Here is a 14,192-nt window from a genome sequence, read left to right on the forward strand (position 1 = left end):
AGTTTGAAGAGATAAAGTTCACCCATCTAGGAAGAAAATGGAACTAGTTTGCTAGTACTTTGGCTATATTGGTTGTCATGGTTAGAATTGACTTCTAGTATAAGGTATAATGAATACACATTAATATCAGAAATTTCTCAGCTCACTATTGCTCAATTGAATAAGATATAAATGGAAACACTTGGTATTACAATATTAAGATTTTTATGCAAAACCAGGAATATATTGTGGGAGCATCCAAAGCAAATATGAAACCCTTAAGAAGATTGGATATGGATTTCTACTTAGACAGAGAGGTCTTGTATAAAAGATCATCCGACGAAACCTTACTAAGGTGTTTGAATAAGGCTGAGGCCAGAAGTGCATTGTGAGAAGTATATAAAGGAATCTACTCAACTCATACTAGTGGGCATATGATGGCACAAAGAGCTGGTTATTACTAAATGACATTAGAAAGAGACTACATTAATTATGTCAGAAAATATCATAAGTCTCAATTGTATAGCGATAAGATAGATACACCTCCAAGTCCTTTGTTTAATCTAACATCTTCATGGCCATTTGTGATGTGGGGAATTGATTTGATTAGGCATAGGTTTATCCTTATGGCTATTAACTACTTTACAAAATAGGTAGAAGTCAATTCATATGCCCATATAACACAAAAGGTGGTAAAAATGTTTATAGAAAAGGACTTGATATATCGATATGGTCTACCAGAAAAGATAGTGATTAATAATACTTTAAACTTCAGTGGCAAGATTATAGTGGAGCTCTATGCCAAATGAAAAATCGAGTATTATAATTCTTCACCATATAGGCCAAAGATGAACGGTGTTATAAAAGTCGCCAATAAAAATGTCATGAAAATTATTCAGAAAATGGTGGTCACTTATAGAGATTGGAATGAGATGTTGTCATTCTTCATTCACGCATATTGCACTGTAGTTAGAACTTCAACGAGAGCTACCCTGTATTCTTTGGTATATGGAATGAAGGTGGTGATGCCTTTGAAAATGAAAATCCCATTATTGAGAGTATTGATAAATTATGAGCTAGAAAAGGTTGAGTAGGCCAAAGTGATATATGAACAGTTAAACCTAATTAGTGAGAAAAGGATAGCTGTGATTTGTCATCACCAAATTTACCATAAAAGAATGGCCAAGACATATGATAAGAATGTTCAACCTCGAGTGTTCTAGGAAGGAGATATAGTGTTGATGAAAATAGTATCTTTACTAGTAGAAGATTAGAGCAAATGGTCCCTATGTAGCAAAGAAGTATTTCTCGAGAGGAGCTTTAAGGTTGTCTAGAGTGGATAGAGAAGATATAGAAAAACTTGTGAATTTTGATTATATAAAAAGATACTAAGCATGATGTATTTAGTTTCTTCCAAATCAATAAAGTGAAGTTTGGCCATGAATTCTTTGTGTAAAGAACATTTCTTTATAAATTGCATGATCTCATAGCATTTGAAATCCTTTATAAAATAAAAATATTAAAAGAACTAGCTTTGTACATGATTATGAGAAATGAATCATAAAATGCTCCAAATATGGTTTAAGCAATTCTCAAATAAAAGGTAACCAAACCAAACCAAAGCTAACTATGAGATAAAACCTGTATCTAAATGGCATTTTGAATTACATGGGTAAATGGTTGGTAGTGACTATAATCATCTACAAGTTCTTTCAGAAAAGGACATTTTATTGATACTAATGATGTGTGTTTGAAATAAGTAAATATTATCTTTGTTATCCCCTAACTTTCTAATAATATATCTCTTGTGGTTCCTATTTGAAGAAAATATAAGCAAATAACCAAAATACACACATGGATATATAAAATTCAGAACCCAAGAAAATCAAAATATACAAGATTGAAAAAATTAAAAGTGTATTTTTTACTAATGAAGGCCCTATTAGCAAAGAAAATTCAATTTAAGGATAAAAATTAAAAATTGAATGTTTAAGTACTCAATTGGAATTTTCAAGGTTTAATTGAATTTATTGAGGGTTTAATTACAAGAAAAATTTATCTTTGAAGTCAATTAAAGCTTTAATTGGAAGAATTAAAGTTTGGGGGTCGAAATGTAATTTGTAAGGTTAATTTGGTCAAATAAAGGGCTTGATTGCATAAATATTGAAGTTTGATGAGCAATTAAGGACTTGATTTAAGAAATCCAAAACCAAGGACGAAACCAAAAAAGATGCATGAATGTAAGGGCCGAAATTAACCAAATCAAGGGCTAAATTGAAGAAATTAGAAGTTTATTGGTCAATAGAGGGTCAAAATGCACAAATTCATAACCAAGAAGTAAAATGAAAGGTGTGAATCTCCTCTACCAACTTCAAGTGGTCTCAAGTGATGATCATGTTAGAATTTCTCCAATGAGACCTTAAAAGTGGGCAACTCAGTCAGTCATGACTGAAATATAATTGTGCAAGAACCTATATTTTTTTGTATGGTCATACACAAAAGCTCCTGAATGGGTTCTTATTAAGGGTTTATAGCATTTACTTTAAGATCAAGAGGTTAGAAATTGACATAAGACCTCTCAATGCCTTAGCAAAATTCTATAAATACCCCATTAAGAAGAGAGCTAAAGACAAGGAGGGAAGGAGAGAGAAAACAAAAAAAAATAAGGAAAATATTCATAAAAAAACCTAAATGTAAAGGTCTAGAAGCCTAACATAAAAGATTTCCTAAGCTTTCAAGGATAGTAAGTTGGCGAGAGGCAAAACTTTTTAAAGAAAAGCAAATGAGAGAGTAATTGTTTTATATATAGTTTCTGATCCAAAACTAGGCCATTATAGCCTGGTTGAGGTTTTTTTATTTGTTTTTGTTTCATATTTATGTTTACATGTATAGAAAAGAGGTTTAGAATGCTCAACAATTGATGATGTATTCACCTTTTTATTATTATGTTTTTTTGGTGGAAGTTCTTTTGAATGTATTTTGATGTTTTTGGTATAATAAGGTTATTGTTTAAATTGTTTTTTTATATATAATGTTATTTTAGTTTTTGTTTAACTTAAGTAATGAATGTTGAAGCAAGGATGTTCATGACCAAAATGAGTTTAAAAAACCAATTTTGAATCCGTATTGCATGAACATATAACCTGTTTAAAGGTGGTGGTAGTTTCTGGATTTGGTACCTTATGCTTGATTTTAACGTTATTTGTTAGTCTTGTGATTCAAACATGTTTATTTATGATAGTGTGACTTATTGGGATAAACAAAACATGTTTTAGAGGTAAAAAATACCAATCCCTGGGGTTGACAGTGGTTGGGTTGCTAGGTTCTTTTTCTGGTAGGTGGCTAGGTTTAAAGCAGTGTTCTTAGGAAGAACATTATCTTACCCCCATTATTTGAACCATTGTTTGTCCATTTCTTTGCACAGGACCTTTGTTGTGCTTGAGTAATAAATAATCTAGGGTTTATTTGCATCAATAACAAGTTTTGATGCTATACTAAGGGTGCTAATATTTTCTCTTTATGCAATCAGTCCCTTCTTATCCATATTTTAAGATCAGTTAGGGTTTCTAGTGACCAAAATACTACTTAGACCTCAAGCCTCAGGCATAAGGCTCCTAGATTATTGCTAATCTATTTTGGATTTGGATTTGGGTTTGTTATAAAATAATTTCTTAGATTAAATGTATATAATGGCAATTTCCTCTCTCACATAGATAAGAAAAAAAAAACATAAAAAATTTGCCTCACTTTCTTAGTACCCAAACACCACACTAATGTTGCAAATAATCAGCTAATGCAAAGGAAACATATGTCTATCACCTAAGGTGGACTACATCCTCTATGTTTGTAATTTACCATTCAACATATCATGTGAAAAGATGTATTATATATTTGGAAAATATGGAGTGGTTCATAAAATCCAAACCATAATCAACAAGGACACAAAAGGCACTACTTTTATGGTTTTTTTAAGATATCCAAGATGCGAAAAACCAATGGATCACTTGTCAAGGTTTAATGTTGAGAATCAATATTTGATTGTTTTGTATTTATTATCAACAAGTGAAAATGAGTAAGAAGTTCAATCAGAAGAAGAAAGAAGAAGAGATTGCTAAGATGGTGTTTCTGCTAAGGGTAAGTGATATATTTTAATAATTTTTTCTTCAATCATGGGAAAAAAAACTATTATTAACAATGATTTTTTCATTGCTGATACATAAGCAATCAGAAATTTGTATCTAATATTTTTTGTTGCTGATTTCATTGCTAATTTTTACTAAAGATATGTGTGATGATATCGACAAGTAATATCGTTGCCTTGTCAAATTTGTTTTGGGTATCAAAATGGTGTTCCATGTTGTGAAATCAATTGCAAACAAGGTATGGATGAGCCTCGACCTTGAGGATGACATTTATATGAGTGATTAGTTTATGATGTTTTATTTCAAAATGGAAATTGGCCTGTAAAAGGTCATTCAAAAGCATCCCTAGATGCTTGGTGGAAAGTCCATCATTCTTTAAAAATGGAACCTCGGTTATGATTTTGATGTTAACAAGATCACCAAGGTTCTAATTTGGATCAAAATCTATGATTTACCATGTGTTATATTGAACAAGAAAGGATTAAGCTTGATTGTTAGTATAGTTGGTAGACCATTAGCAGACCTATAGGTACAAGCATCTAAAGTATGCACGGTTGTGTATGAAGGTAGATGTGCCACTACTTTTTGTCCACACTTTTGAGGTCGACCTTAAAGGCATGAATGAATTGATTAGTGTTGATATGTTCTATAATTGAAAGTTGAGCAGGTGTGAAAAATGCAAGGTTGATGCCCCTCTTGCTTTTATGGCTACAGTTGAGACATACTTGACAGCTTCTAAGGTTCATCCCCTAAAACCAATCCTAGCTACATTACCTCTAAAGAAAAATGGTGATGATACTCAGATTATTCCTCTAGTTATTGAGGACCTATAAACCTTTTAGGAGGTATTGCCAACAACAACTCGGTGATCAGAACATGGTAAAAATGTTTGTTCTCGAGCATTATCAACATCAAAACAGAGCCATGTTAGGCCATCTTAATAAGGCTAGCTGAAATTGACCCGATACACTACTAATAAGCAAATATCACCCCTGATCTCTCCTAAGATCCCCTCGGATGATGAATTATCCCTTGTTACTTAGAGGGAAAAAGAAGAAGAAAAAGAATAAGATTTCTAATTAAGCGCTTCTCTTTTATCTTAGGCTCTCCAACTCTAGTTTGACTACACAGTATTGTTGTCTTTGTAGAACCAATTGGTCGATGATGGATTTTCTATTACTGGGTATCATTGTAAAAGCAATCAACCTTTTTTGGGTTACTAGAAACTAGTTGACCAACTCCTTGGTTTTTTTTCGAATAACTAGAAAATCATTTCTGGATTTCCTAGAAACTTGTCGACCAAATGTCTCTATTATAGCTTTTTCTTTGTTTTCTTGTTTTTTTAGCTTTATTCTTTGTTTCCACCTTATGGTCTCTTTATCTGGTCTTCAGACTTATACTACTAAGGGTATGCCTCTCATATCTTGCAATTAATTTTGGATTTATACAACTTAACCTTTTTAATAAAATAAAAAAAAAGCTAGTATTTGATCCATCCATTTGGTAACTTCATAGTTAAACATATCACTACTAGAAAATTGTTAAATACCAATGACAATACCAATGGAAAAAATAACATTGATAACTTAAGATGACATTTACCAACAAAAAATCACATTTTTGTTTCCATTAGTAATAATTGACGAAAAAAGTTTCATGGATGAATACCAACATAATTACCAATGGAATTTAAAAAAAAAAAGGAAAGTTATTCCCTCATTAATTTCATTTACAAACCTAGCATGTCAATATTTTCGACGAACTTCAGTCGTTAAATTTTACGGGTAAATATATCGATAATATTAAAATTATAACCAGCAGCACGATCCCTTATTTTCTTCTTCTTCTTTCATTTTCTTTCTATAAAAAACAACACCATTCCCCTTATATTTTGTCATATATCTAGTTTCTATCATCACAAATCCAACCATCCTAACACTTAGTCTGTTAGTATCTATGTCATGATTCAATTGTTTTTTAAGACTCGCCATATTATGTAAGAAAACCTACCTATTTTTGTTTTAACCCTTTTTTATGTTAATATTCTAGCATTTTTATGTAGTTTATGTTGTTCGTCTATATGTTTACTTGTGTTATAGTTTTTTCCTAGAGAAATTTGTTACATGAATATATCATTTATACATGTTAGGGTTTGTTTAAGATTTTGAATTTTTTTTTTGTTTGTCATTGGATGAAATTGAGTTTGATTTTGTAACTTAGATGTGTTATAATAAAATAAATAATGGATTGTTTAATTCAGTTTGATTTTGGGAATTTTCAATTGTAGACAGAGAAATAAACACAAATGCAACAAGGTTTCTTGACTTTTGAAAGATTTCAACAAGCCATTATTGGATGAGTGCACAAATTATAGTAAATTATTAATTTTTGTACATGTGTTCAACATCAAGTCAGATTATAGGCTGAGTGACGTCTATTATAATAAAATTATTGAATAGGCGAGAAACATTTTTCCTAAAGAGAATAGGCTGAAAGAGAAATTATACGTTGTTAAATCCACAATGAATCCTCTTAGCCTAGGATTCCAGAAACTTGACATGTATCCAACTTTTACATCTTGTACTACCATGAAAATACAAGTTTTATCAAGTGAAGAACTTGTAGGCAAGCTCGATACAAACTTATAATTAGTAGGGGATAGACTCTTATCGTATATAGAAAGTTGAGATACTTCCCAATCACTCCTAAGTTGCAAAAGTTATTCATGTCTCAAAACATTGTTGATCATATGATATGACCTCATTCACATGATGTGATGGATGGAGTCATGATGCACTCTTCTGATGGTGAAGCTTGGAAAAAGTTTAATAGGATGTATCATCAGTTTTTAATGAAACCACAAAACATACATCTTGGGTTATGCATAGATGAATTCAATCCATTTGGGTCACTTATTGCACTATACTCTTATGGTCGGTGATTCTCATTGTTTATAACTTGTCATCAAACATGTGTTTAAGGTTGGAGTATTATGTTCTTATCTACGTTCATACTCGGTCCAGATAGTCCAGGTAGGAATATCAACGTATGGAAAATTAGTATGTGTATATTGTTTATATATATATATATATATATATATATATCAAAGCCTCTACGTTAACAAATAATGGTAAAACATCTTTTTTTTATTGCCATAGGAGGTTCTTGCCAACTTTTCATAAGTATAGCAAAGATTTCTTTATATGCAGAACTGAAAGGGATATTGCATCGTTGGTACTATCAGATGAAGAATTGTTTAATATGGTCTCACAATATGAGGGTATTGTGTTTGGTTTTCAATTCAATAATTAGGATTTTATGTAACCCACAATTGGATAAATCTAAGTATTTTTTGGGTCCTTTCTTATTGGAAGACTAATCTCATCTGCCATGATTTAAATGTCTGAAATATAGAAATAAGCATGTTTGAAAACATATTTAACACGGTGATGGACACGAAGAGGAAGAAAAATGACAGCATGAAGGCTATAATGGATACACCTTTGTTCGCCTTAAACAAGAATGCACAGTTACTTTTCTAACAAGAATGCTTTGAAGAGTCTTGATTGCCATGTGTTTATGTAAACCCTCAATCCATTTACTTACGAGGATTTTTTTGTCAAAAGAGATATGAGATGCACTCACGAAGATTAATCATTATTTAGAGATCTATATTTTAACAAGTTGCATACCCAACATATGAAAAAGCTTTAAACAAATATCATCTAGACAATCTACAAACTTGAGATGATATTCTCTTCATTCTTTTTTTACTCAATAACACATCTACCTGTATATTTACCATTTAAGGCAAAAGTTGGAGGTCTTATCTAGTATAAAAAAATAAATCCATTCGAGAGGTTAGGGATTACATATGCATCCTACGAAAATTTATAATGTCTTTCTTTTAAAATAAATTAAAACATTCATTTATTCAATATATTTAATTCCATGCAAATACTTGCTTAACCTTAAAAAATAAAAATAAAACGCATGTTAAGGCTTCAATATGCAAAGATTATAATGTTGAAAAGATTTTAACTTTTATCTCGTACAATTTTAAGCCTCACTTGAGAACAAGAATCAATCGCGCTTCAAGACATGATGGTGGTGGGTAAATACCTTCAAGTTGAAATTTGTCAATATTTTTCCATCCAAGATGACCTTGATAAATAAAAAATTAGTAAAGAGAAGATACTTGACGGAAATCAAATTTAGACGTGCATATAATTATGTGTTATTTAACTACAATGTGTTCAAACCTTTTATTCAGTAAGCAAATGAAATAAGTGTTTACACAAACATATTAACATATTGCTATTTTTTAAAAAAATTTCTTTTATACTCTTATATAATTTGATAGATTGAAAAATATCTTGTAGGCAATATTATCAATTTTTACTATCCTAAAATTTACATAACTATATCTTAAATTGTCATGTTACAAGATGAAAAATTTGCCATATAGTTTAAAACACATGTAAGCAGTATTTAATAATTCTTAACTCTCATAATACTTAATTTTATTATATATTTCTCTTCTACCATTAGTGATTGTAAACTTGTATCAGGTTTATCAAATGGGAGGCAATAGTAGTGACAATTTGAATTTATTATGTATAGGTTCTAAAAGAAAGGTCAAGTGTTATCATGGTATTTCTTCAATGGATATATTTTTCATAATGAGAAGTATGGTCAGGGTAGAAAAAACTATAATAGTCAAGTTTGTGTTAAGGGATCAATGTCTAATGAGTTTAAAAGTTGATTGTTATGGAAAGTTTAAGAGGTGATTGAATTACAATATCATAACAAGTAAACTAAAATCTTTTTATTTAAATGTTATTGGTATAATACCACTGATAGAGAAATCAGAGTTGATCCCTACCATGATTTGGTCAAAATTAATACAAAGGGTAAACTTCACAATGTTGACGAAATCTTTTTTTTTTTTTTTCAAGCAATGCCAAGTTTATTACACATATACTCCTTTCTTTAAAAAGAATCATTTTAGAGTTAAGTGGTTATTAATTAGTACTTAAAAGTGTATTTTTATCAAAGTTTTATATCATTATTTTGCACTTGAAGTATCAATAATTCCTTAACTAAAGCATGTTTTATAATAACATATCTAATAATATAAGATACCTTTAATTTATGGTAAATGTTCATCTTAAATCCAGGCCTATCACATAAATAAAAGGATTGATTGATGAGTTTAAGTACTGAAATTGAAAGGACAAAGAGAGGGCCAAACTTAGAAAAGAGATGTTGGTTCAATCCAAATTGGAACATTGTTCAGTAATTGGGACATATCTAAGGCTGTAGATCTCAAATTTAGGTATGCTTTATATGGATGGAAAGATAAGACATAGACCTAAAACTTTCATATGGAGTCCAAGATTTAAAAAGCCCGAGCAATAATGGAGAAGTCTGAATCTGTCCTGTAGCCTAGACACTATTCACTATTCAGCCCATATCTCGAGTTCTAAAAGTCCAAATAACCTCAATTTTTTTCCTGGAAAGATGAGATAATTTCCTAGAACTTTTATGTATAGAAGTGGTTCAAATTTGGACGTTATCAATGATGGTTTGTTCAGATAATAAGATAAGGATTGTTACCAAGTTAAGATGTGGCCACCCACTCAATAATTAGTCATCAAATCAATAGTTTTAAATTTTGGCCTATAAAAGGAGGCATTTGTCATGCATTTAGGTATCTTGGTTGTTCAAATCAAGATCATGCTCTTTATTTCTTTCTTTATATTTATGTTATGTTTAAGTTCTATTTCATGTTATATTTTTATTAATCTCTTGTTTATGCTTTTCATTTCCTTTACTATACTTATGTTCTTATGTTGTTTATTTATGTTTCTCTTCTTCATTATATTTAGCTAAGTTTATTATGTCAAGGGGAAAAGATTTCACTAATGGTGTTAGAATATGTATAATATAAACTCAACATGGACTTCAATGTTTATATCTAAGAAAGTTTGTTATTAACATGTCTTATCTTTTTATCTTATTAATTCTTAATACCTTGCTTGTTAAATGGTTAATCTAGATTTGTGTTGTATAACACTTGGTTTTACAAATGCTTAGCACTTTCATAGCCAACCGTATGGTATAACCTACACTTGTGCTATGAAAGGAACTTGATTTGTTGTTAACATAAGTTAACATCATGAATTCCTGACAATATTTAAAAGTATAGTGTTACTAAAATAAGATAATAAATATAATCATGTTAAAAATTTATAATGAACTATTAAGAATAAATCATCCGATTGGAACCTCTTTTATGTGTGGTTTCTAGTTGATTAATAAAAAGAGTTTATACTATACTTATTTCTAATACTATTAGTGGATCTTCTAACCTTGACAATTATTTTTATCATTGTTGAATCCTCACATTAATCTTACATCTCAAATTTCTCTTTAACTTATTATTATTATTATTATTATTATTATTATTATTAGTTAACCTCCCTGTGGTTCGACCCCGGTCTTGCTGGGTTATTTATTACTTCGACACTCCTGCACTTGGAAGAAGACATCAATCTTTTGGTCACGTCAGTTATCCACTGTGAAAACCAAACTTAGGGTTGTATCCAAGTTGTTTAAGATGGTAACGATGAAGTAACTGCAGGAGACGCTGTCTTTGAACTTAATGTGTTAGTTGATATATATTGAGTTATTCTATCTCCTGATTTAAAAGAAAATTAAAATTTTTTTATTGATGAGAATATTTTTCTTGATGTTGATGTTGATGTTGAAGTCGAGTAGTTAAATGATATATTAAGAACTAGTGTACATATATAAATCGATGAAGATGATTAGATTGATGAGTTTCAATTAAATGAAGAAGACAATGATGGACATGGTAATAATGAAATTGTTGAACAAGAAGACAATTCTAATTAAAAAGATTTTGAACTGATTTTATATGTAAAATATCTATGTGTAATGAAACTGACATTAATGTAATTTTCCCATATGTTGTTGCTTTATAATGAACTACTATTAACATAATTGGAACATTTATTACTATGATTTTACTATTAAATAGTATCGGTGTTATTGTATGGTGATTTTACTATATTTGCAGGTTGGATAGATAGGAAATACAAAAATATTAGGGGGGGAAACTATTTTAAAGAGTTTGAAAAAAATTACAAGACTTTGCCACTGTTTTATACCAATGAGAATACTGATGGAATGTCAAATACCAATGAAATTACCAACAGACTTAATCCCTCGAAGAGTTCCATAGAGCTGAAAAATAATTATAGGACTTTGCCATTATTTTATTCTGATTGAACTATAGACGAACTAAGTCCATTTGAGAGTTTCAAAAAAAATTAAAAAAAGTTACAGAACTTTGTTATTGTTTTATACCGATGGAATTGTCGACGAACTAAGTCTCTGTAGAGTTTCAAAGAGTTGAAAAAAATTACATGATTTTACAACTAAAAATTTGAATCACTGATGAAATTACCGACAAAACTAAATGTCATTGAAACTTTTGGGGGGTTCTCAAAATGTTTCAATGTTAATTATCAATAGAATTACCAATGGACTGTAAAAAGTATTTTATATGCAACTTTCCATTGGTAATTCCATTAATTGTAAATGATGTGTTAATTTTATCGATGAAGATACCATCGATTATTCCATTGGGAAAAAAACTCATCAATAATAGACCACAATCCCTAATTCTGAAAAAAAAAAAAAAAAAAAAAAAAAAACCCTTATCTCTGCCTCTCATCCTTCTCATCTCTCACTCTCCTCTAACTTATAATTCCACCAACTTCCTCACTAGTCCAACTCTAGCCAACGATAGCAACTTTGATAACAATAGCTTATAATCTCCTCATTGTTTTCTCCAATGTAATTTATATTTTTAGTAAGTTCTTTCTTTATTGCTATCAATTCTTTCTTAATTCATGTTTCTTTATATTTTTAGTAATTTCAATCAACATAGCTTTTACCAAGTTTTGTTGTTCTTCCTTATTGGCTAGTAAATTTTTGTTCTTTGAGTTACCCTAGTTGATTGAAATGATTCTTTCTTGTTGCTTTTGTTATTTTTATTTTTGGCCATGTTAGTGTTATCTCTAAATTGGGTTGGCAATCTTATTTTTGCTTTTGGAATTTTTTTATGAAATAAAGCAAACTCTTTATTATTATTATTATTATTATTATTATTATTATTATTATTATTATTATTATTATGTAGTTTTATTTCCTTGATGAGTCATCTTAGTTGCTCGTTGAAACCTAGTTCGTGTTTCCACTCTTAAGATCAACAGGACTAAGATATGACACCTTCTTTTTCGCCATTTTATTCATGTTTTTTACCAATCTTAATTTAGTCTCTCTTTATTTCCTAGAATGGATGATAGAAAAATTTTCTTAGGTTTGCTTTAATTTGCATAATACTCTAATTTATTTGAAAAAAAATTGAGGCAAAAGCTTAGCCTAAGGATACCTCCTGTTCATAAAAAAGAAGTAAACTTGTGTATATTTTTCAATTTATACTATTGTTTGTTGAATTTGGTATACTATATTGTGGATTTTAATATTTGTTGTATGAAATATAATTAGTTTATATACTCTATTTTTATTTTGAAAAAAATAGATTATTGGTAAATTCATAGATATTTGATTGGTAGGGTTGTCTTTGATTTCAGGTTAATAACTATTGTTGTTCAAACAAGTTTGTTCATTCTATAAATTTTGATAGAATCAGTTTCTGATCTAATAGTTTGTTAATCCAACAAATCATTTTATAATTTTATTCTACATATATTAAATATTAGTCATATAAAATCAACTAGTTTGCAACATGAATTATTGATGCATATTTACAGGTTTTAAAATATTGGGTAGGCTCTTGTATATGAGAGGTGTTGTTAATTTTATTTTTTAAATAGGATATAGGAATAATGTTATTATGTTTCTTATCAAATTTGTTTGATATAAGGAAGAGAAGGTTAGTAAATATGGAGATGGACAGGAGTGCCGCTAATTCTTTTGATAGTACTTCTAATGAGCATGATTTACTAGTATCGCTAGGTACTAACCATGACAAGGCACATCAAACACCCTTTCTCAATGCATACTCATCAAGTGCGGGTATGATTTGCAGAGCGGGTGTCCCTTTTGAGCGAGATGTATACATTAGAAAGTATATTGCTGAGTGAAAACTTGACCACAACATGTAAGTTTTTTTTTTCTTTTTTTGCACAACAAAAAAATTAAACAATAATGGATAAAGTTTCAATAATTAGTTCTAATGAATGGATTGAAATTTAGGTTTATAAATGTTGAGGTTGATTGCACGATAACATTAACGATGAAATTATCGATGGAAATACCTTTGTTTCAATAGAGTCAGGTTTTTAAAAATCATGGATGGAAGCCTATGATTGATGCTTGGTTTGAAAAGTTGAAGGTTAGTATATACATAAAAAAATTATTTTTTTATTATCAAATTCAATTATTTTTTAAATTTTTATAAACTAGTTATTTTATGAAATCGACATGAAAGAAAAACTTTTATTGGGAGGAGGCTAACAATAGTTTGACTAAGAGAGTGTAAGAGAACCATAAGGTCATTAGGTAAGATTGAATTCAAATTATTATATTTCTTAAGAAAATATTAAAATTTAATTTTTTGTTATCTTATTCAAATTTTTTTAACCACGGCCATGATTTCTGGTATGATACCCGTAAAAAAAAAAAACAAAGAAATAAGCAAAAGATAAACTTGTTCCAAGTTGGGATGATGTGGCCATTAGGTAAGATTGAATTCAAATTATTATATTTCTTAAGAAAATATTAAAATTTTATTTTTTGTTATCTTATTCAATTTTTTTTAACAACGGGCATGATTTCTAGTATGATACCCGTAAAAAAAAAAAACAAAGAAATAAGCAAAAGATAAACTTGTTCCAAGCTGGGATGATGTGCCATACGGAGGGATTTCAAATCTTTGTAAGTCACATAGGGTATCTAGAAAATTTATCTCCAGCACGTGATGTCATAGTGTTTCTTGAAATGGTCATAGTATGG

The sequence above is a fragment of the Populus alba genome, chromosome 11 (genome assembly GCF_005239225.2).
Source record: "Populus alba chromosome 11, ASM523922v2, whole genome shotgun sequence".
NCBI classification, from domain to species: domain Eukaryota; kingdom Viridiplantae; phylum Streptophyta; class Magnoliopsida; order Malpighiales; family Salicaceae; genus Populus; species Populus alba.